Below are 21,539 nucleotides of genomic sequence, written 5' to 3' on the forward strand. Positions count from 1 at the left end.
ATGGAATCCATTCTGAAAGAAATCCAGAAACTAGGTGGGTGACCCCTATACATCAGGTGGAGAAAAAAATCCACATCAAAATTGGTCACCACTGTCTCTGGGAAAGAAGTTTGGGCATATATCTGGAACACTCTGGGCTCTGAAACCCAGAGGACACATTCCTTGACAGCCTGGCTCTGTTAATCAGCAGCACTGTGTTTATGGATTTAGTGGGACTGTGGCAAACAAAGAGACACTTCCTGGCTAGCTATCCTTTCAAGGCTCAGCACAGAGGGAGTGGATAGAGGCACCTGTCTCCCAATCTTCTTAAAAGAGGCCTATTTGCATAATTAAAAGCTGCTGCATACAGATCTGTCTTCCAAGGTGCTGACTGAGATCTTCCTCCTTTGAAATGCTAACAAGTTTTGGCACACCCTCAATTACTGGGAGCCACTAAGAACAAAGAGGGCTATTTGGACAATCACAAAGTTTTAAGAGAAAACAAAGAGCTAGGGTTGGGCTGAACAAGTTTCATTTCCTACACTCCTTCAAGACTGGGAGAGCTGACTGTTTAATCCACAGAAAACAACATAGACAAAAAAATGAAGAAAGAGAGGAATATGTTCCAAAGAAAAGAATAAGATAAAACCCCAGAAACAGACCTTAATGAAATGGAGATAAATGATTTACCTGATAGAGTTTAAAATAAAGGCTATAAAGATGCTCACTGCTTTTTCATCTGCTGTACCACAGCAGGAGTGGCTGTGCTGCTAGTCTCTCTGAACTATCCAACTCCATCCTTGTTGCCATGGTGACACCTACCACTCACCACCACAACTGAGCAGATGAACCTTCATGGAACCCTCAAGGGCCACAAGGGCTGGGTGACTCAGATTGCTACCACTCCCCAGTTCCTGGACATGATACCATCTGACTCTCAAGACCATCATCATATGGAAACTGGCCAGGGATGAGACTAACTATGGCATCCTGCAGCATGCTCTTCGGGGTCATTCCCACTTTGTTAATGATGTAGTCTTCTCAGATGGCCAGTTTGCCCTCTTGGGCTCCTGGGATGAAACCCTTCATCTGTGGGATCTCACAATGGGTACTACCACGTGCAGATTTGTAGGACATACCAAGGATGTGCTGAGTGTGGCCTTCTCCTCTGACAACCGGCAAATTGTTTCTGGCATCTGAGTTAAAACTATCAAGCTGTGGAATACTCTGGGTTGTATCCAAATACATTGTCCAGGATGAGAGCCATTTGGAGTACGTGTCTTGTGTCTGGTTTTCACCAAATAGCAGCAATCCCATCATGGTCTCCTTTGGCTAGGACAAGCTGGTCAAGGTATGGAACCTGGCAAACTGCAAGCTGAGGACCAATCACATCATCCACATGGGCTACCTGAACACTGTGACTTTCTTTCCAGATGGATCCCTCTGCCCTTCTAGAGGGAAGGATGGCCAAGCCATGCTGTGGGATCTCAACAAAGACAAGCCCCTTTTTATACTTGATAGTGGGGGCATCATCAATGCCCTGTGTTTCAGTCCTGATAATGGCTCTGTGCTGCCGTGGGCCCCAACATCAAGATCTGAGACTTGGAAGGCAAGATCACTGTAGATGAACTAAAGCTAGAAATTATCAGTACCAGCAGTAAGGCAGAGCCACCCCAGTGTACCTTTCTGGCCTGGTCTGCTGATGGCCAGACTCTGTTGCTTACTAAACGGAAAATGTACTTCATGCGTGGCAGGTGACCACTGGCTCCTGATAGAAATATGGCAGAGCGTTATGAATAAAACATTGTTTTTCTGACTTAAACAAAACAAAACAAAAACAAAAAAAGATGCTCACCAAGGTGGAAAGAACAATGCATGAACAATGTGAAAATTTCAAAAAAAAGATTGGAAATATAAGAATATATCAAACAAAAACCATAGAGGAATACAATAACTGAACTGAAAAATTCAGTAGAGGGGTTCAAGAGCATACTTGATAAAGTGGAAGAAAAGATCAATGAACTCAAAGAAAGAACAATGAGAAGCAGAAAGAAAAAAAATACAGTGAAGATAGCTTAACGGATTTATGGAACATCATCAAGCAAACCAATTTTCACATTATAGGAGACCCAGAGGGAAAAGACAGAAAGAAAAGGGCAAAACATCTGTTTGAAGAAATAATGTTTAAAAACTTCCCTAACCTGAGGGGAAAAAAGAAAATCCAGATCCAGGAATCCCAGAGAGTTCCAAACAAGATAAATTCAAAGATTCACACTGGGATACATTATAATTAAATTGTCAAAAGTTAAAGACAAGGAGAGAATCTTAAAAGCAACAAGAGAAAAGTAACTATTTACAAGGGAACCCCCACAAGACTATTGGCAGATGTTTTAGCAGAAGCTTTGAAGACCAGAAGGAGTGGTGCAATATATTCAAAGTGCTAAAGGAAAAAAACAACTTTCTAACTGAGAATACTCTACCTGGGAAAGTTGTCCTTCAAAATTGAAGGAAAGATAAAAAGTTTTCCAGACAAGCAAAAGCTAAAGGAGTTCATCACTAGACTGGAATTATAAGAAATGATAAAGAGAGTTATTCAAGCTGGATAAAAAGGACACTAGTTGGTAACAGGAAAACATAGAAGTATAAATCTCATTGGTAAAGGAAAATATATAATTAAGAATATTCTAATGTTATAATAGTGGTACACATATAACTTATAAATCTAATATGAAAGTGAAAAGACAAAAGTCATAAACTATACCTCAATAATTTTTTAATACAAAGGTAGAGCTTTGTAAATGTAAGTTGTTATCAATTTAAAATAGACTGTTATAAACATATGATGTTTTATTTAAGCTTCATGATGACAACTGTGAAACAAAACCTATAATAGGTACAGAAAAAAACAAAATTAAAAAATTCTAAGCATACCACAACAGAAAATCATTAAATCACAGAGGAAGAGAGCAAAAGAAAAAGGATCCAAGGAATGTAGAATAGCCAGAAAACAATTAACAAAATGACAACAGTATCTATCATATCTATCAATAATTACTCTAAACGTAAATGGATGAAATTCTACAATAAAAAGAGTGGCTGAATGGATAAAAAAACAAGAACCAACTGCCACCTCAAAGAATTTCACTTCAGCTTTAAGGACACACACAGACGGAAAATAAAGAAATGGAGAAAGATATTCCATGCAAAAGGAAGCCAAAAGAAAGCAGAAGTAGCTATCCTTATAACAGACTGAACAGACTTCAAGTCAAAGGCTTCAATAACAAGTCATTATGTAAGGATAAAGGGGTCAATCCAAAAAGAGGATATAACATTTGTAAGTATTTGTGTACCCAACATAGGATTACCTAAATATATAAAACAAATATTAACAGACGTGTGGAGTGAAATAGACAATACAGTATAGTAATGGTGAATTTAATATCCTGCTTTCAACAATGCATAGATCAGACAGAAAATCAGATGAAGGAAATAAACTTTAACTACACATTAGAACAAAACAGAATTAGACCAAATAGACCTAAAAGACATTTACAGAGTATTCCATCCCCAAATAGCAGAATATACATTCTTCAAGTGCACATGGAATGTCTTCCAGGATAGATCATGGGCCACAAAACAAATCTTAACACATTTGAGAAGACTGAAATCATACCAAGCATCTTTTCTGATCACAATAGTATGAAACTAGGGAGGCGGGGAAAGATGGCAGAGGAGTAGGGGACCTATTTCAATGGTCCCCTGAGTCGAGCTAGATATCTACCAGACCATTCTGAACACCCAGGAAATCAGCTTGAGATGTAAGAAGATATATCTGGATCTCTATAAACAGAACTTCTCCAGTGCTTGCTCTCAAGGTATGAAGTGGGGAGCCGAGAGTCTGCAGCCAGATAGTGGAAGATAAATGGAAGGGGGAGGGAGCCTCCGTGAACATGCACCAGGAAGGCAAAGGCCTCCCTTGCTGGGGATAGGGCACAGACTTGCAGACCGGTAGTGGCGGGGAAGGGTCTTTAGGACACCACCCCCCAGACTGAAACCTGGAACTCAGGAGCATGTGTGTGAAGTGGGGGCAGCTGGTGGTTTTAGAAGCACAAAGAGATGTGCCCAGCCCTGGGAGCGAGGACTGGGAGAGTGGCTGTGGGGCACACAACCCTGGACACTGTGGATTTTTGGCAGCACAGACAGAAACAGAGTCAATGTGGCCTGGAGAACTCAGCAAAGAGCAGACTGCGATCTCTCTGTTCTGAGGCAGAGGCTTGGATACAGTTATGTCTCTCTCAGAAGAGACACAGAAAGCCACCAGGGAAAGATGCCAGAGAAAAAAAGACCCAAAAAACCTGGTTCTCACTGAGCCCATCCCCCCCACCCCACAGGGGGCAGGGCCACTCTGCCCAAATAGGGTTCCCTGAGTATCAGTACAGCAGGCCCTTCCCCAGAAGGCAGGCTGGAGGAACAAGAAGCCCACATCCCTAAGGTCCCTATAAAACAGGTGCATCTTTCTTGGGTCCTGGTCAATAATTTGGACTCTGTACATTTCCACAATTGCACCTCATCAGAATGACAAAGAGGAGGAATCCGCAACAAAGGAAAGAAACAGAGACTGTGGCCTCTGCCACAGAACTAATGGATATGGGTATAACCAAGATGTCAGAAATGGATTTCAGAGTAACAATTATCAAGATGATGTATAGGCTTGAGAAAAATATTAATGAAAATATAGAATCTCTAAGGGCTGAAATGAGAACTAATCTGGCATAATTTAAAAATGCTATGAATGAAATGCAGTCTAAACTGGATGCTCTGATGGCCAGGGTAAACAAGGCAGAAGAACAAATTAGTGAGTTAGAGGGTAAAGTGATTGAAAAGAAGGAAAAGGTGGTGGCATGGGATAAACAAATCCAATTTCAAGAAACTAAGCTGAGGGAGAATATGGACTCAATGAAACATTTCAATATCAAAATTATCAGGATCCCCAAGGGGGTGGAGAAAGAGAGAGGTCCAGAAGATATATTTGAGCAAATCGTAGCTGAGAACTTCCCTCATCTGGATAAGGAAACAAGCATTCATGTCCAAGAGGCAGAGAGGACCCCTCCCAAGATCAATGAGAACAGACCAACACCACGACATATAATAGTACAATTTGCAAATCTTAGATCCAAGGAAACAATCTTGAAAGTGGCGAGGGGGATGAGATTTCTTATGTACAGAGGGAGGAACATCAGAATAATGTCAGACCTGTGCACAGAGACTTGGCAAGCCATAAAGGGCTGGCAAGACATATTCAGAGTACTAAATGAGGACATGCAGCCAAGAATACTGTATCCAGCAAGGCTGTCATTCGGAATGGATGGAGAGATAAGAAGCTTCCAAGACTGGCAGAAACTGAAAGAATATGTGACCACCAAGTTGGCCCTGCAAGAAATATTAAGGGGGGCTCTATAAAAGAAGAAAGACCCAAGAGTGATACAAAGCAGAAATTTACAGAGACAATCTATAGAAACAAGGACTTCACAGAAAACATGACAACATTAAAATCATATCTCTCAATAATCACTCTCAATGTGAATGGCCTAAATGCTCCCATAAAACACCACGGGGTTGTAGATTAGATAAAAAGACATGATCCATCCACATGCTGTCTACAAGAGACTCACTTTGAACCTAAAGATACATCCAGACTGAAAGTGAAGGGATGGAGAACAATTTTTCATGCCAATGGACCTCAAAAGAAAGCTGGGGTAGTAATTCTTATATCAGGCAAATTAGATTTTAAGCTAAAGACTGTAGTTAGAGGTAGAGAAGGACACTATATTATTCTTAAAAGTTATATCCAACAAGAGAATCTAACAATTATAAATATCTATGCCCCCAACAGGGGAGCAGCCAACTACACAAGCCAACTGTTAACCAAAGTAAAGAAACATATAGATAATAATACGTTAATAGTAGGGGACCTCAACACTCCACTCTCAGCAATAGACAAGATCATCTAAGCAGAAAATCAACAAAGAAGCAAGAGCTTTGAATGACACACTGGACCAGATGGACCTCATAGATACATACAGAACCTTCCACCCTAAAACAACAGAACACTCATTGTTTTCAAATGCAGGTGGAACTTTCTCCAGAATAGACCATATACTGGGTCACAAAAGAGGTCTCAACTGATATCAAAAGATTGAGATTATTCCCTGCATATTCTCAGACCATAATGCTTTGAAACTGGAACTCAATAACAGAAAAAATTTGGAAGAAACTCAGACACTTGGAAGCTAAGGACCATCCTGCTTAAGAATGTTTGGGTAGGGGCGCCTGGGTGGCACAGCGGTTAAGCGTCTGCCTTCGGCTCAGGGCGTGATCCCGGCATTATGGGATCAAGCCCCACATCAGGCTCCTCCGCTATGAGCCTGTTTCTTCCTCTCCCACTCCCCTGCTGTGTTCCCTCTCTAGCTGGCTGTCTCTATCTATCTCTGTCAAATAAATAAATAAAATCTTTAAAAAAAAAAAAAAAGAATGTTTGGGTAAACCAGGAAATTGAAAAAGAACTTATGCAACTTATGGAAATCAATGAGAATGAAAACACATTATGTCCAAAGCCTATGGGATACTGCAAAGGCGGTCCTAAGGGGCAAATACATCGCCATCCAAGCCTCACTCAAAGGAATAGAAAGATCTAAAATACAGACCCTATACTCATACCTCAAACAACTGGAGATGGAACAGAAGAACGGGCCTAAGCCATGCACGAAAAGAAAACTGATTGATAAAGATTAGAGCAGAGATCAGTGAATTAGAAACCAGGAGCACAGCAGAGCAGATCCATGAAACTAGAAGCTGGTTCTTTGAAAGAATAAGATTGATAAACCACTGGCCAGACTTATCCAAAAGAAAAGAGAAAAGACCCAAATTAAGCAACCTGGAAGAAATGGATGCCATCCTGGAAACCAATAAACTACCAATACTGAAACAGGAAGAAATTGACATACTAAATAGGCCAATATCCAGTAATGAGATTGAAGCAGTGATCAAAAACCTCCCCCCAAAACAAGAGCCCAGAGCCTGACGGATTCCCTGGGGAATTCTACCAAACATTCAAAGAAGAAATAATACCTATTCTCCTGAAGCTGTTTCAAAAAAATAGAAACAGAAGTAAAACTTCTAAACTCATTCTATGAAGCCAGCATTACCTTGATCCCAAAACCAGGCAAAGACCCCATCGAAAAGAATTACAGACTTATATCGCTGATGAATATGGATGCCAAAATTCTCAACAAGATTCTAGCTAATAGGATCCAACTGTACATTAAAAGGATTATCCATCACGACCAGGTCAGATTCATCTATGTCATGCAAGGGTGGTTCAACATTAGCAAATCAATCAGTGTGATAGAACACAATAAGAGAAGAGACAAGAATCATATGGTCCTCTCAATTGATGCAGAAAAAGCATTTGAGAAAATACAGCATCCTTTCCTGATTAAATCCCTTCAGAGTATAGGGATAGAGGGTACATTCCTCAATTTCATAAAAACCATCTATGAAAAGCCTACAGCAAATATCATTCTCAACGGGGAAAAGCTGAGAGCCTTTCCCTTAAGATCAGGAACACGACAAGGATGCCCACTCTTGCCATTATTGTTCAACATAGTACTAGAAGTCCTAGCAACAGCAATCAGACAACAAAAAGAAATAAAAGGTATTCAAACTGGCAAAAGGAGTCAAACTCTCTCTCTTCACAGATGAAGTGATACTTTATGTGGAAAACCCAAAAGACTCCACCTCCAAATTACTAGAACCCATACAGCAATTCAGTAATGTGGTAGGATACAAAAATCAATGCACAGAAATCAGTTGCATTTCTATGCACTAACAATGAGACTGAAGAGGGAGAAATTAGGGAATTGATTCCATTTACAATAGCACCAAAACCCATAAGATATCTCAGAATAAACCTAAACAAAGAGGTAAAAGATCTATATCCAGAAACCACAGAACACTGATTGAAGACATTGAAGATGGCACAAAAAGATGGAAAAACATTCCATGCTCATGGATTGGAAGAATAAACGTAGTTAAAATGTCTATGCTACCCAGAGCAATCTATACTTTCAGTGCCATCCCAATCAAAATACCAATGCCGTTTTTCAAAGTGTTGGAACAAACAATCCTAAAATTCATGTGGAACCAGAAAAGACACTGAATGGCCAAGGAATTGTTGAAAAAGAAAAACAAAGCTGGGGGCATCATGTTGCCTTATTTTAAGCTATACTACAAAGTTGTGATCATCAAGACAGCATGGTACACAAAAACAGACACAGAAATGGAATAGAATAGAAACTCCAGAAATGGACCCTCAAATCTATGGTCAAATAATCTTTGACAAAGCAGGAAAAAACATCCAATGGAAAAAAGACAGTCTCCTCAATAAATCGTGCTGGGAAAATTGGACAGTTATACACAAAAGAATGAAACTTAACCATTCTCTCACACCATACATAAAGGTAAACTCTAAATAGATGAAATGCCTCGGTGTGAGACAGGAATCCACCAAAATCATAGAGGAGAACACAGGCAGTAACCTCTTCGACATTGGCCACAGCAACCTCTTTCATGCCACGTCTCCAAAGGCAAGGGAAACCAAAGCAAAAATGAACTATTGGTACTTCATCAAGATAAAAAGCTTCGGCATAGCAAAGGAAACAGTCAACAAAACAAAGAGGCAACCCATGGAATGGGAGAAGATATTTGCAAATGACACTTCAGATAAAGGGCTGGTATCCAAGATCTATAAAGAACTTCTCAAACTTAACACCCAAAAAACAAATAATCAAATAAAAAATGGGCAGAAGATATGAACAGACACTTTTCTAATGAAGACATATGAATGGCTAACAGACACATGAAAAAACGTTCAACATCATTAGCCATCAGGGAAATTCAAATCAAAACCACCTTGAGATACCACCTTATACCAGTTAGAATGGCAAAAATTGACAAAGCAAGAAACAACAAATGTTGGAGAGGCTGTGGAGAAAGGGGAACCCTCTAACCCTATTGGTGGGAATGCAAATTGGTATAGCCACTTTGGAAAACAGTGTGGAAGTTCCTCAAAAAGTTAAAAATAGAGCTACCCTATGACCCAGCAATTGCAGTACTGGGTATTTACCCCAAAGATACAGATGTAGTGAAAAGAAGGGCCATATGCACCCCAATGTTCATAGAAGCAATGTCCACAATAGCCAAACTGTGGAAGGAGCCAAGATGCCCTTCAACAGATGAATGGATAAAGAAGATGGGATCCATATATACAATGGAATATTACTCAGCCATCAGAAAGGAAGATTACACAACATTTGCATCAACATGGATGGAACTGGAGGAGATTATGCTAAATGAAAAAAGTCAAGCAGAGAAAGACAGTTATATGGTTTCACTTATTTGTGGAACATAAGGAATAGCAGGGAGATCATTAGTAGAAGGAAGGGAAAAATGAAGGGGGGATAACAGAGGGGGAGATGAACCATGAGAGACTATGGACTCTGGGAAACAGACTGAGGGTTTTAGAGAGGAGGGGTGTGGGGGGATGGGCTAGCCCCATGAAGGGTATTAAGGAGGGCACGTATTGCATGGGAGCATTGAGTGTTACACGCAAACAATGAAATCATGGAACACTACATCAAAAGCTAATGATGTACTGTATGGTGACTAACATATAATAATAAGAAAAAAACACAATGGTATGAAACTAGAAATCAACAAGAGGGAAGTAAGAAGATCTAGAAATATGTGGAAACTAAACAACACACTTCTTTGACCCAGTGGTTGTTTAGAAGAAATCAAAATGAAAGTGATCCAGAAATGAATGAACATAAAAACACAATATTAAATATTGTGGGATGCAGCAAAAGCAGTTCTTAAAGTTTATACCAATAAATGCATGGAATAAGTTAGATCAAACGAACAATCTAAGTTTATACCTCAAGGAACTAGAAGATAAGAAAGTTAAGCCTAATGTTAGCAGGAGGAAGGAAATATTATGTATGAGAGGGGAAACAAATGAAATAGAGACCAGAAAAAAAGAATAGAAAAGATAAACAAAATGGACAAAACTTTTTCTAGACTAAGAAAAAACTCAAACTTAAAAATAAAAGTGGAGACAATATAGCTGATACTATAGAAAGACATAAAATCACATGAGACTACTATGAAGAGTTAAGTGCCAACAAATTACATAGCCTAAAAGAAATGGATACATTTTTAGAAACACACAATTTACTAAGACTGAATCACGCAGAAAAAGAAAATCTGAACAGAGCAATAATGCATAAAGAGACTGAATTAGTAGTCAAGAAACTCCCAGTAAGAAACTTCAGAACCAGATGGCTTCCCCGGAGAATTCTACCAAACATTTAAAGAATAATTAACACCAATCCTCCTCAAATTCTTCCAAAATTTTGAGGTGGAGGGAGCACTTCCACGCTCATTCTATGAGGCCAAATACCAAAACCAGATAAGGATACCACAAGAAAAGAAAACCATAGACCAATATTCCTGATGAATATAGATATAAAAATTCTCAATAAAATATTAGTAAACTGATTGATTTAGTAAACTAACAAATTCAAGAACACAGTAGAAGAATTATATACGATGACTAAGTGGGTGGAATTGATCCCTGGGATGCAAGAATGGTTCAACAAATAAAAATCAATAAATGTACATTATATCAATGAAAGATTAAAATTGCACAATTGTTTTAATAGATGCAGAAAAACCTTTTGATAAGATACAACATCCTTTCATGATAAAACCCCCTAACAGACTGGAAGAAACCTACCTAAATATAATGAAGACCATATACAACAAACAGTTAACATTATACTTAATGGAGATCAATTCAAAGTGTTTCCAAGATTGAAAACAAGGAAAAGATGCTCACTCTCACCAGTGCTATTCAATATATTACTGGAAGTTCAAGCTAAAACAATTAGGCAAGGCAAAGAAATAAAAGGCATCCCAATAGGAAAGGATGAATTAAAATTGTGTTTCTTTTTTCCTGAAGATAGGATCCTGTATCTAGAAAATAAAAAAAAATCAGTCAAAGAAGTGTTAATCAATTTTAGTTAGGTGGCAGGATACGAAATCCACATCGAGAAATCAGTTGCATTCATTTGCACTAACAATGACACATCTAAAAAAAAATCATTTCATTCACAATAGTGTCAAAAACAATAAAATACTTAGGAATAAATTTAACCAACGAAGTAAAAGATCTATACAACAAAAACTATAAAACTTAGTGGTAAAAAATTAAAGACACAAACAAATGGAAAGACATCCCATGTTCACAGGTTGGAAAAATGTTGTTAAATGTCCATACTACCCAAAGCCATCTATAGAGTCAATGGAATCCCCATCAAAATAACTAGGCATTCTTCACAGAAATTGAAGAAACAATCCTAAAAATTGTGTGGAACCACAAAAGACCCCAAATAGCCAAAGCAAGCCTAAAAGAAAAGAACAAAGTTGGAGGTATCATGTTTCCAGATTTCAAGCTATACTACAAAGCCATAGTAATAAAAATAATATGGAACAAAATAGACAAAATTTATAGAAATAGACAAATTGACCAATGGAACAGAGAGCGTGGAGTCAAACCCTGGCATATACAATTAACTAACATTTGACAAGGCAGCCAAGAATATCTAATGGGGGAAAGAATATCTCTTCAATAAGTGGTGTTGGGAAACTGGAGAAGCACATGCAGAACAATGAAATTGGAACCCTATCGCATACCACTCACAAAAATTAACTTTAAATGGATCGAAAACTCGGGGCGTCTGGGTGGCTCAGTTGTTAAACGTCTGCCTTCAGCTCAGGGTGTGATCCCGGCGTTCTGGGATCGAGCCCCACATCAGGTTCCTCCACTGGGATCCTGCTTCTTCCTCTCCCACTCCCCCTGCTGTGTTCCCTCTCTCACTGGCTGTCTCTCTCTCTGTCAAATAAATATATAAAATCTTTAAAAAAAAATAAATGGATCAAAAACTCAAACTTAAGACCTGATAACATAGAACTTTTGGAAGAAAACATAGGAAACAAATTCATTGACATAAATTTTGGTAATATTTGGGAGGTATGATGTCAAAAGCACAAACAACGAAAGAAAAACTTTCAATAAATGGTAATACATCAAATTCAAAAGCTTATGCACAGCAAAAGAATCAGTGAATGAAAAGGCAACCTACAGAATGGGAGAAAATATCTGCATATCTTATATTTCATAAGGGTTGATATCTAAAATAGGAGAACACATACAACTCAATTGCAAAAAAAAAAAAAAACAACACAAAAACCAATTTGTTAAAAATGAGTAAAGGACCTGTATAGATGTTTTTTTTCAAAGAAAACCTACAAATGGCCAAAAGGTCATCACTAATCATCAGGAAAATGTAGATGAAAGCCACGGTAAAATATTTCCTCATTTCCCTTAGGATTGTTATCTTCAGGGAAAAAAAAAAAAAAAGAATATAACAAATGTTGGCTAGGCCGTAGAGAAGAGGGAAACTTTGCTTACTGTTGGGGATGTGAACTGTTGCAGTCACTATGGAAAACAGTATGGAGGTTCCTAAAAAATTAAAAACTAGAACTACCATTTGATCTGGCAATTTTACTTCTGGGTATATATCCAAAGGGAATCGAATCACTAACTTGAAAAAATTTACACTCCTCCATGTTCATTGCTAAGACATGGTTATAACCTAAGTGTCCCCTGACAGATAAATGGATGAAGAAAATATATACATACATTTTGTGTATACACACATACACAGAAACATTATTCATCCGTAAAAAAGTAGGAAATGCAGCATGGGTGGGCCTTATGGTAAGTGAAACACGTCAGAGGAAGACAAGCACTTTGTGATCTCACATATATGTAGAATCTAAAAAAGAAAGCATTTCACAGATGCAGAGAACCGATTGGTGGTTGCCAGATTTGGTGTGTGGGAGAAATGGGTGAATGGCATGAAAAGGTTCAAACTTCCACTTATAAAATAAAGTCATTGAAAGGTAATGTACAGTATGGTGACAGTAGTGCTGCCTTATGTATTTGAAAGTTGTTAGTAGTGTAGATTTTAAAGTTCTCATTACAGGGAAAAAAGTTGTAACAATGTGGTGATGATTAAACTGAGTGTGCTAATCATTTTACAACATGTAAGTATATGAAACACCATGTTGTACAACTAATCGCATGCAATGTTATATGTCAAGTATATCTCAATAAAACTGGGGGAAAAATCGGGATGACAATGTAGAAAGAACACTTGATGCAGTTCCTTATTGATTATGTGTAGATACCTTCATTGTTGAATAATCTGGCATAGTTTTCTCTTGCTGGGCTTTTTGGAGGATGGAGAATAGGAGTTTAGATCTATGTGTTCTGAAAATCACACCTTGAGAAGTGTGTCTCAAGCTGACCACCAGAGAATAAAGAGGGAAGGAAATAGACTTCAGGAGAAGCTTAGAAGTAAGGGGATAGAGGAACCAGTAGTAATGAAAGCAATGAATGAGTTAAGGGGAGATGATGCATTCTGAATAAATATTGCAAATGATAGTAGTTATAATCATGACAAATTAAGCATGATAAGTCTAAGAATATTATCTGGGGAAAACAACCACATATAGCCATGGAGAAAGAGAAAAGAAAACCAAAACAAAAAATTCAGATAATCTTATCACATGGGGGGGCTTCATACCTTTTTACTTGTGATATTATTTGTAGTTTTCTACCAGGTTTAATGAAATATACCAAATCGGCATCTTTGAAATTGGAGATTATCTAAGTGTGTGTGTGTGTGTGTGTGTGTGTGTGTGTGTGTGTGTGTGTGTGTATTTTCCATTCCTGCTCCACGGAGGATTTAAGGTACCTGAATCAATATTTACATTTCATCTCTGGCCCTAACTAAAGCCTCTGTGATTTTTTAGGTCTTTCGAAGGTACTTCACACATTCAGCTGCTCAGAGAAAACTATCAATATTAGCCACAGTGAAGAAAAAGGTCAGAGAAGCATTGTCAGAGCTTTTGGATGTTTCGTGTCATTGGAGGAGTTAAGCAGAGTCAAGTACATCTGGCAGCCTTAGCAAAATGTATAGCTACTAATTTATATATTTTAGGATTAAAATTTTTATGATTTGAGAACCTATTTGTAAAGACTTGTAAAGCTACAGATAATAAATTTATTTACATATTGAGTAAATAATTTTCATATAAAGGATGCTGTTCTTTTATAATACTTACCAAGCTTTTTTTTTAATAACAAAAACATTTGTTATTTTATTCATTTGTTTACTACTTTTGTTCCTATACTAGACTGTAAGCTCCATAAAGACAGGCACCATGTTTTTCATTCACAACTGTAAACATAGAAAAGTACCCAGTACTCAATAAATATATAATGAATACATGAATTAAAAACTTGTTTAATTGGTAAGACTTTGAAAATCGAATAGAGATAGATATTAAAGTGAAAAACTCATTTCTGGAAATTTCCACTTTAGAACATTATTCATGGTTTCTGAGATGTCAATAGCTATATAGAGGGTTTCGTTGCCTGATCACTACTTGAGTATGAAAATTGAGGACATAGTTAACTTCCTTGTCAGCCTCTTACAAAATATAGTTAACACTAAGTCTGGGTTGATACACTGACCCTCAAAATTTTAGGAACTTGATGCTGAGTAAGTTGTTTAAAACATTTTCACTGAATAGTTTGTATTTTGTTGTAGTTAGGCATTCAAACACTTTTTTTCTCCAGAGCTAGTATACTCTGCTTGTTACATGGTTGGTTAGTGGTTAAAAAGGACTGGCACATGTCTGACAATCCCTTTCCCAGTTCTAGCAGCTCTTAGTAAAGGTAATACATAAAGAATAATGCATAATCCTAAAATCCTTTAAACACCCTTCTATTCATCTGAAATACTCTTAAGTCTATTATCCCAGGTGCCCCTAGTGGCTGGGGATCCTAGGAAGTAGGACCATTGACTGATCTAATGCAGATTTCTCAGGTTAGAGTTGACTTCCCTCTCCACAAATATTGTTAAAGTGCCATTTTAGGCTGTTTTGGAGATATTTGGCAGTTTTTTGGTGTTAAGAAAATTTTCCTAAACCTTGGAAATCAGGGGAATAAATAATTGCAAGTCCTTCCAATATCATGTTAGAAAGGTGCTTCTCAAACTTTAATGTGCACCTGAATTACCTGGTGATATTTTATAAATGTAGATTGACTCCACGCATCTGTGGTGGGAGCCCACGATCTGAATTAACAGCTCTCGGGTGATGGCAGTGCTGCTGGACAATGCTACACATTTTGAGTAGCAAGGTGGAAGGTCAAATTGTTGAAAGCTCTTGTGAAAGGCCATGTCACTTCCTAAGGCAGTGGTTCTCAGACATGGTTGCCACTTAGAATCAGCTGGGAAGGTTTTAATAATCTTGCTGCTCAGGCCTTACGCAGTTTCCAATTAAGTCAGACTATTGGGGGGGTAAGACCTAGTTATCAGTGTTTTTTAAAACTCTCCATCTGTTTCAAATATGCTCTAAGGGAATATAGCTTTGTTTGCACAACTGATTAGGGCCATTTTACAGTTCTGTAAACTGGTAAGGTGTGATGGTTTTATCGCCCTGTAGGATTTTAATCAGTTTTGTATCTAATTTGGTGCTCAGTTAAGCTTTTATATTTTTCCTACTAAAAAAATCTCAGTTCTTAAATTTTATTTGGAACTGCCTTTTCATCTTGCTAGTTCCCTCACTGAGTTAAATAAAACTTTGACACAGAATGCTTTGATGGTTTTTGTTTTATCCAGTCTATCAACATAATTACTCAGCTAGTAGCTACATTTTCCCTTTTGTTTGAGCAGCAGCCAATGTTTTTTGGAAGTTAGTAACGAATACATTATAAATAAATTCATTTGGGGTCTTTCTAAACCTTCTAGCATACGTGGTTCAACCCTCATCAAACCAACAATTAATTACTAGTTCAGTAATTGTTGACATACTTTATCTTAAAGTACATTTCTGGAGATCATATTTACACTCTGACCTGTGCCAATTCACTATCATTTGGAAGATAGCTCCCTCTTTTATTTACAGGAGAAATGCTACCACATAACCATCAGCTGGCCTGGATTTGGAGTTGTTTTCTTACAGTGGGGATGAGTTGGCTCTACTCCACCCCCACTTTTTTCCCAGCTTCTCCTTATGACTGATGGTTCCCATTTGCAGGATGTCAGGCCAGGGTCTAAGGGACTGCCTGCAGCAAAGTAAATTGGCCCACTTAGAGATCAAACCTGTGAACTTGGCTTCATCAGTGCACTAATCCTAGCAGAGGCATGAGCCTGCCATTTTATCAGCTGATTGATTGCACTGAAAGTTATGATTCTGAAATTGTTCTGCTCTTCAGCTAAAGAAACACTGTGTTAGAGATGGTAAAACATTGTGATAGGAGTTTAAAAAGTGTATTATAAAATTTAAGCTTAAATGAAAAATAGCTAAAAGAATATGTATATTAAAAATAATCTAATAAGGGCATTTATCCTAAAATGAATTCATATTACTCTCTCTTTATTTTTTATTTATTTTTTCAGATTTATTGAAAGAGGAAGAGAGAGAATCTCAAGCAGACTCCCTGCTGAGCATGGAGCCCAATGTGAGGTTGTCTCCCATGCCCCAAGACCATAACTTTAGCTGAAACCAAAAGTCTGATGCTTACCTGACTGCATCACCCAGGTGCCCCACCCCCTCTTTTAGACCTCACCTTTAATATGGTCTTTCAACCTTACTAAAATGAACTGTTTTACCTACATAGCTACATTTATTTTTATAATGCACAGTAAATATGTAAATATTAAGGGTGACCATAAAGTAATGACATTTCTCAGAAGGAGGTTTTCCTCTTTAGTTTTGTCCTCTTTGAAGGTTGGTCACCTATTCTGAAGATGTTGTAATTACCTAAAATATTTTTTGATAATTTTAGATAAGAAAAATATTTTATTTGGAAATGACTTTATGTGATCCATTCTTTGAATGTCTTCTACCATGACAAGTCTTCATATTTTGGGATATATATGATTATAGGAATTAATTGGGAGTCACTTTAAGTCAAATCTGTTGAGGAACTTGTGGATTTAAACTGTTTTAATTAACTATAGAGAAGATATGTGATGTGATAATAAATAACAAAGAGCCTTTCTGGAGTGGCTTATAAACTGGTCTTGAGGGCTCTTCCCAAAAGGTAGTTTCAAAAAGTTTTACTATAATGGGAAAGTTAATAAAATAAGTAAAATCTGTCATGGTGACTATACTGTGAAAGACATTATTTTGACATGAACTTTCTGAAAGTATATTTTGTTCTGTTTTTAATTCCTTATCCATTGGTACAATATTTTAGCACTTTTTTTAAAGGTAGTACTGACAAGACTGGTTCAAATAATTTTTTCTTTTTGCTTTAATTATTTTAGAAGAAAAATATCCACTTGCTAAGTCTCAGAGAGCCACAGGAAGATAGCATTTTATGTTTTAATACTTGAATAATTGGTTTTCATTTTTTACAGTAAATACACATATTTCTGTACATTTTTTCTCATGACTATGAAATCACACCTATTATGCATCCACCATGTATCATAAGCAAATGCTTATGATTAGTGAATTGGTAAGTGAGTGAGTACACTTTACATTGAAACTTTAGGTATTAATCAAATGGTTAGCTTCAATGTCTTTTAGGATTAGAATTACTAACTCTTAAAAATATAATCGTATGATATAAAGAATATATCAAGTCATATTTTCCCTCTAGCAGTGAAAACAATTGCCTTTTTCAAAGTATTAACTGCCATCAATGAAATCTGAAGTCATCAACTAAATAAACAGGGTATTTCATAGAGAACACAGGCCAAAGCTGGCAGGGTGTAATAAGCTGATCTGAAATCTCAAAAATACTGGTAACAGTATCCCTTATTTCCTCTGAAAAAAGATCTGTCACTCACTGGTCACTTTCAGTCAATGGGACTGGGGACAAATCTCAGCATAATCATCTGGCCAATCAGAATATTCCACTAATACAAACTATAATAATTGGCTCAGGGGTGGGTTTGCAACTGAAGCTGAGCCAATAAGATTCTGCTCCAGAATTTGTCAGACATTTTGGGCATAAAGTATTTTGCATCTGAATTAGCTGAGTATTTGAAATAGAATCTTAAAGCTGCTCCTTGGCCATCTTTAATACCATCAGGAAATCTAGTGAGAAATATGCCAATCCCAGAAAATCAGGGCTGAGAGCAGCAGAGAGAAATATTCCTGATGTCTTTGGGCACTTGGGTACAACTCTGCCAGTGGCTCCCTTAGTCTGCCTTTTTCATTTAAAAAGCAATGCATTCCATTTTTGATTAAAGTAGTTTGAGCTGGAGTGCTATCATTGGCAATCAAGAGCCTTGGCTATTAATAAGTAGATGATAAAATCATGACTTATTTATTGGTCATATTATTACTCATTTTTAAGTTAAGCACTTAAAGTCTATTCATTTTGATAATGGAAAAAATTAATGAAGACTAAACTAAATTTTATGGAAGACTAATTCATTTGCTTGTCAGTCAACAACACTCATTAATTGCATCCAATATAGCTAGAAAAGAAATAGAAGTGTTTTTTTAATAATGCTGAGAGATAGAAACAAGAAAAACATAGACAATGAGATCTATAAAACCAAGAGTACAATGTACTTTAGACTATTTCAGCATGTGCTGGGAAGTTATAGTAAATTATCACTAACATCCCTTCTAGGAGGTTCTGTGACTTTTTAAAAAAATTCTAAGATGATAGACAAATGCAATTATGTCAAACAAAATATATAGTTTAGGTATGATAAGTGATAAGACTTTTGTGGAAATAGGAAGAGTTTAAAAATGATAAGCATTCGGCTGGATTTTGAAGAAGGAAGAGCCTTGAGTTGTTAGAGAAATTATGTTTCTTCCATATTATTTTAAGTTCTCTTATTACAGTTTCAACTTTCACAGATTGCTATACTATTAGAATACCTAATGTTATGAATATTCTGCTTAAATAGTTCATATTCTGCTTAAATAGTTCATGTGTACTTTCATCTAGAATATTGCTATTTTAATTTGGTTTGTAAGGGAAGATTCTTGAGCTACAAAATACAGACAACATTAGATGGATATAGAGATATAAATGAAGATGGAAATTGTAGAGGAAAGTAATAAAATATTCACAGCAGTTTCTTCAACAGGGGTTCACTTTAGAATCATCCATGGAGCTTGTGAAAATGATATGATTAAAGACCCGACCCCTGTTACTCCTGTTTAATAAATCTGGGATGTGTTCCCAGCATTTTTATGTAAAGCCTCGCACATGATTCTGATGAATAACATTATTTGAGAAAGACTGGGCCAGAGGTAACTCAACAACTTGGGTTAACCCTTATTTGGCAATGCTACCAGATGTAGGTGTAGAATGCCCCAAAGTATGCTTTTGTGGCACCTACCAAAAAGTGTCTCATGATCATATGCATATTAGCACAGTAAAACTATACCAAACAAAATAATCAGTTTAACAGTTCAATCCTGTGCTTCTCAAACTTGACTATGACAACTTTTAGTAGTGTTATACCAATTATCATCCTACCGAATTAGTCTCCACAGGACAAATGTGAATAGAAACTCGTGTTAGGGGTTCTTAAATAGAGCTATGCTGACTTAAAAATTAAGGTATTTTTCAGTTAACTACTTCAAACCTAGGAACGCGATCATTAACTATAGGGCCAAGATACTTTGAGAGGTATTTACTTTAGAACTCTTTTCTCTTCCATAAGTATATTCTTTTGAATTAGCCACTAGAACACAATCTTCAGTGTCAGAATGTCTAGAAAGCCATTGAAGAGAAACAAAATTACAATTGCTTCTCTCAACTTTTAGTTAACGGAATAAGTCAGGGTATTAAAAACAGCATATTTCCCAAAGAACACATAGGCAGAACACAAAGTGTTTAAAAACTTAATCAAAAGGTGTCAAGTTTTTTTTGGTTGTTAATATGCTTAATTTAAAACTGATTTTTATTGCATAACAGCTTGTGATTTACTTACTACAGTAGAAGTATGTGACTTTTAAAGAGATACATGTAATGGATCAAAACTCACAGGCAAGAAGCTGGATATTTCTGAAATGTCAGGGAAGTGACATGGAAATGGTTAGGAACATACTTTCACTCCCCAGATAGAAAAAAAATCTCATGACTTCCTGCAAGCAATCCTTCCTTGCTCTCTTGTCCTTGATGCAGTATTACGCAGTGTTTCAAAGCACCAGCTTTTGAAGTTCCCGCCATGGTTAGAAGGTTTCATGTGGGTTGCTTCTGTACATCTCTAGGTCTTCTTGGGCTATGTGGTGTGTGTGTATGTATGCTCCAGCTTTGCACAGATGTTTGTTATACTTTTCTGGGTGCTGTGAAAAAAGGTGATGCTATATTTCCTGCTGTCCTCCAACTTCCATAAAGGAGGTATAACTTCAAAGCACTATTTCTGGAGTATATAGTTCTTCCTTTTTGAGGAAATGAAAAATTTTGGAATCTGATCAGTTCTTATCATTGTTTTATTGAAAAAACATTTTTTTAATCTTTGCAACTCAGATATTATTAATCAGGGCTTTACCTTATTTTAAAGCTTCCAAGAAAGTCACAGACTTTCAAATGTTCAATATCATTGGCAGTATTATAAAATGATAAAAGCAGGCCTACATATGGTAAAAATAGAATTTGCTAATGTAGTACATATGATATTGTGGTAGTATATTACCAAATGCTCATTTTAATTCTATTAGTTTTTATTAATGCCTGGCTATTTATTAATGGGATGGACTGTGCTAGTGTTTCAGCATCCCTCTGCTTCTTCAAGCCTAACCTAGACTGTTTATTCTAATGCAATATTCACTTTCAAATAAGTATGCCTTTAAATAGCTTGATATTCTTCCTCTAGACACACACACACACACACACACACACACACACACACACACACACAATTTCATACACTATAAACACACTATTTGAAATCCTGGCTGTAATGAAGAATAACAGGATATAACAGCAAGAACTCAAAAAGCCCTACCAGGTTATTGCCAGGTCTCTTAGAGCATTCTGAAGGTTTCTTTTAGCATTTTGTTGCTTTCGAAGTCCAATTTTCCTGAAATATTTTCCATAACTGAATGCCCCCATACTATAGGAACTGTAAACCATAATCTCTAATTTAGCACATTTTCTGATCTATACATTATTGTTTACATTAAGTGTGATATCTTTGGCAATCCATTTTAATGGGCAGGTATTAACTTTCAATAGTGGCCTACAAATAAATGACAGTGATGAAGAGCATTGCAACCGAATGCTCCTAGATTAATCTGCCAGTTTGACCCAGTAACCGACATGCATACTAAAACACTGATGTGAATTGAAAATAAAATAACTGCACTTGACAGATATAATA

At 36.9% G+C, this 21,539-nt stretch overlaps 1 long non-coding RNA gene and 1 pseudogene across 1 annotated transcript in view; one reads left to right on the forward strand and one right to left on the reverse strand.

The window, feature by feature from the left end:
• The window catches only part of LOC130544368 (uncharacterized), an 83,212-nt gene that overhangs the window by 19,789 nt on the left and 41,884 nt on the right, over positions 1-21,539 (reverse strand). The gene's annotated exons all lie outside the window — the stretch shown is intronic.
• On the forward strand, positions 822-1,751 carry LOC113254035 (receptor of activated protein C kinase 1-like; annotated as a pseudogene).

Source organism: Ursus arctos, unplaced genomic scaffold (assembly GCF_023065955.2).
Source record: "Ursus arctos isolate Adak ecotype North America unplaced genomic scaffold, UrsArc2.0 scaffold_20, whole genome shotgun sequence".
NCBI classification, from domain to species: Eukaryota; Metazoa; Chordata; class Mammalia; order Carnivora; family Ursidae; genus Ursus; species Ursus arctos.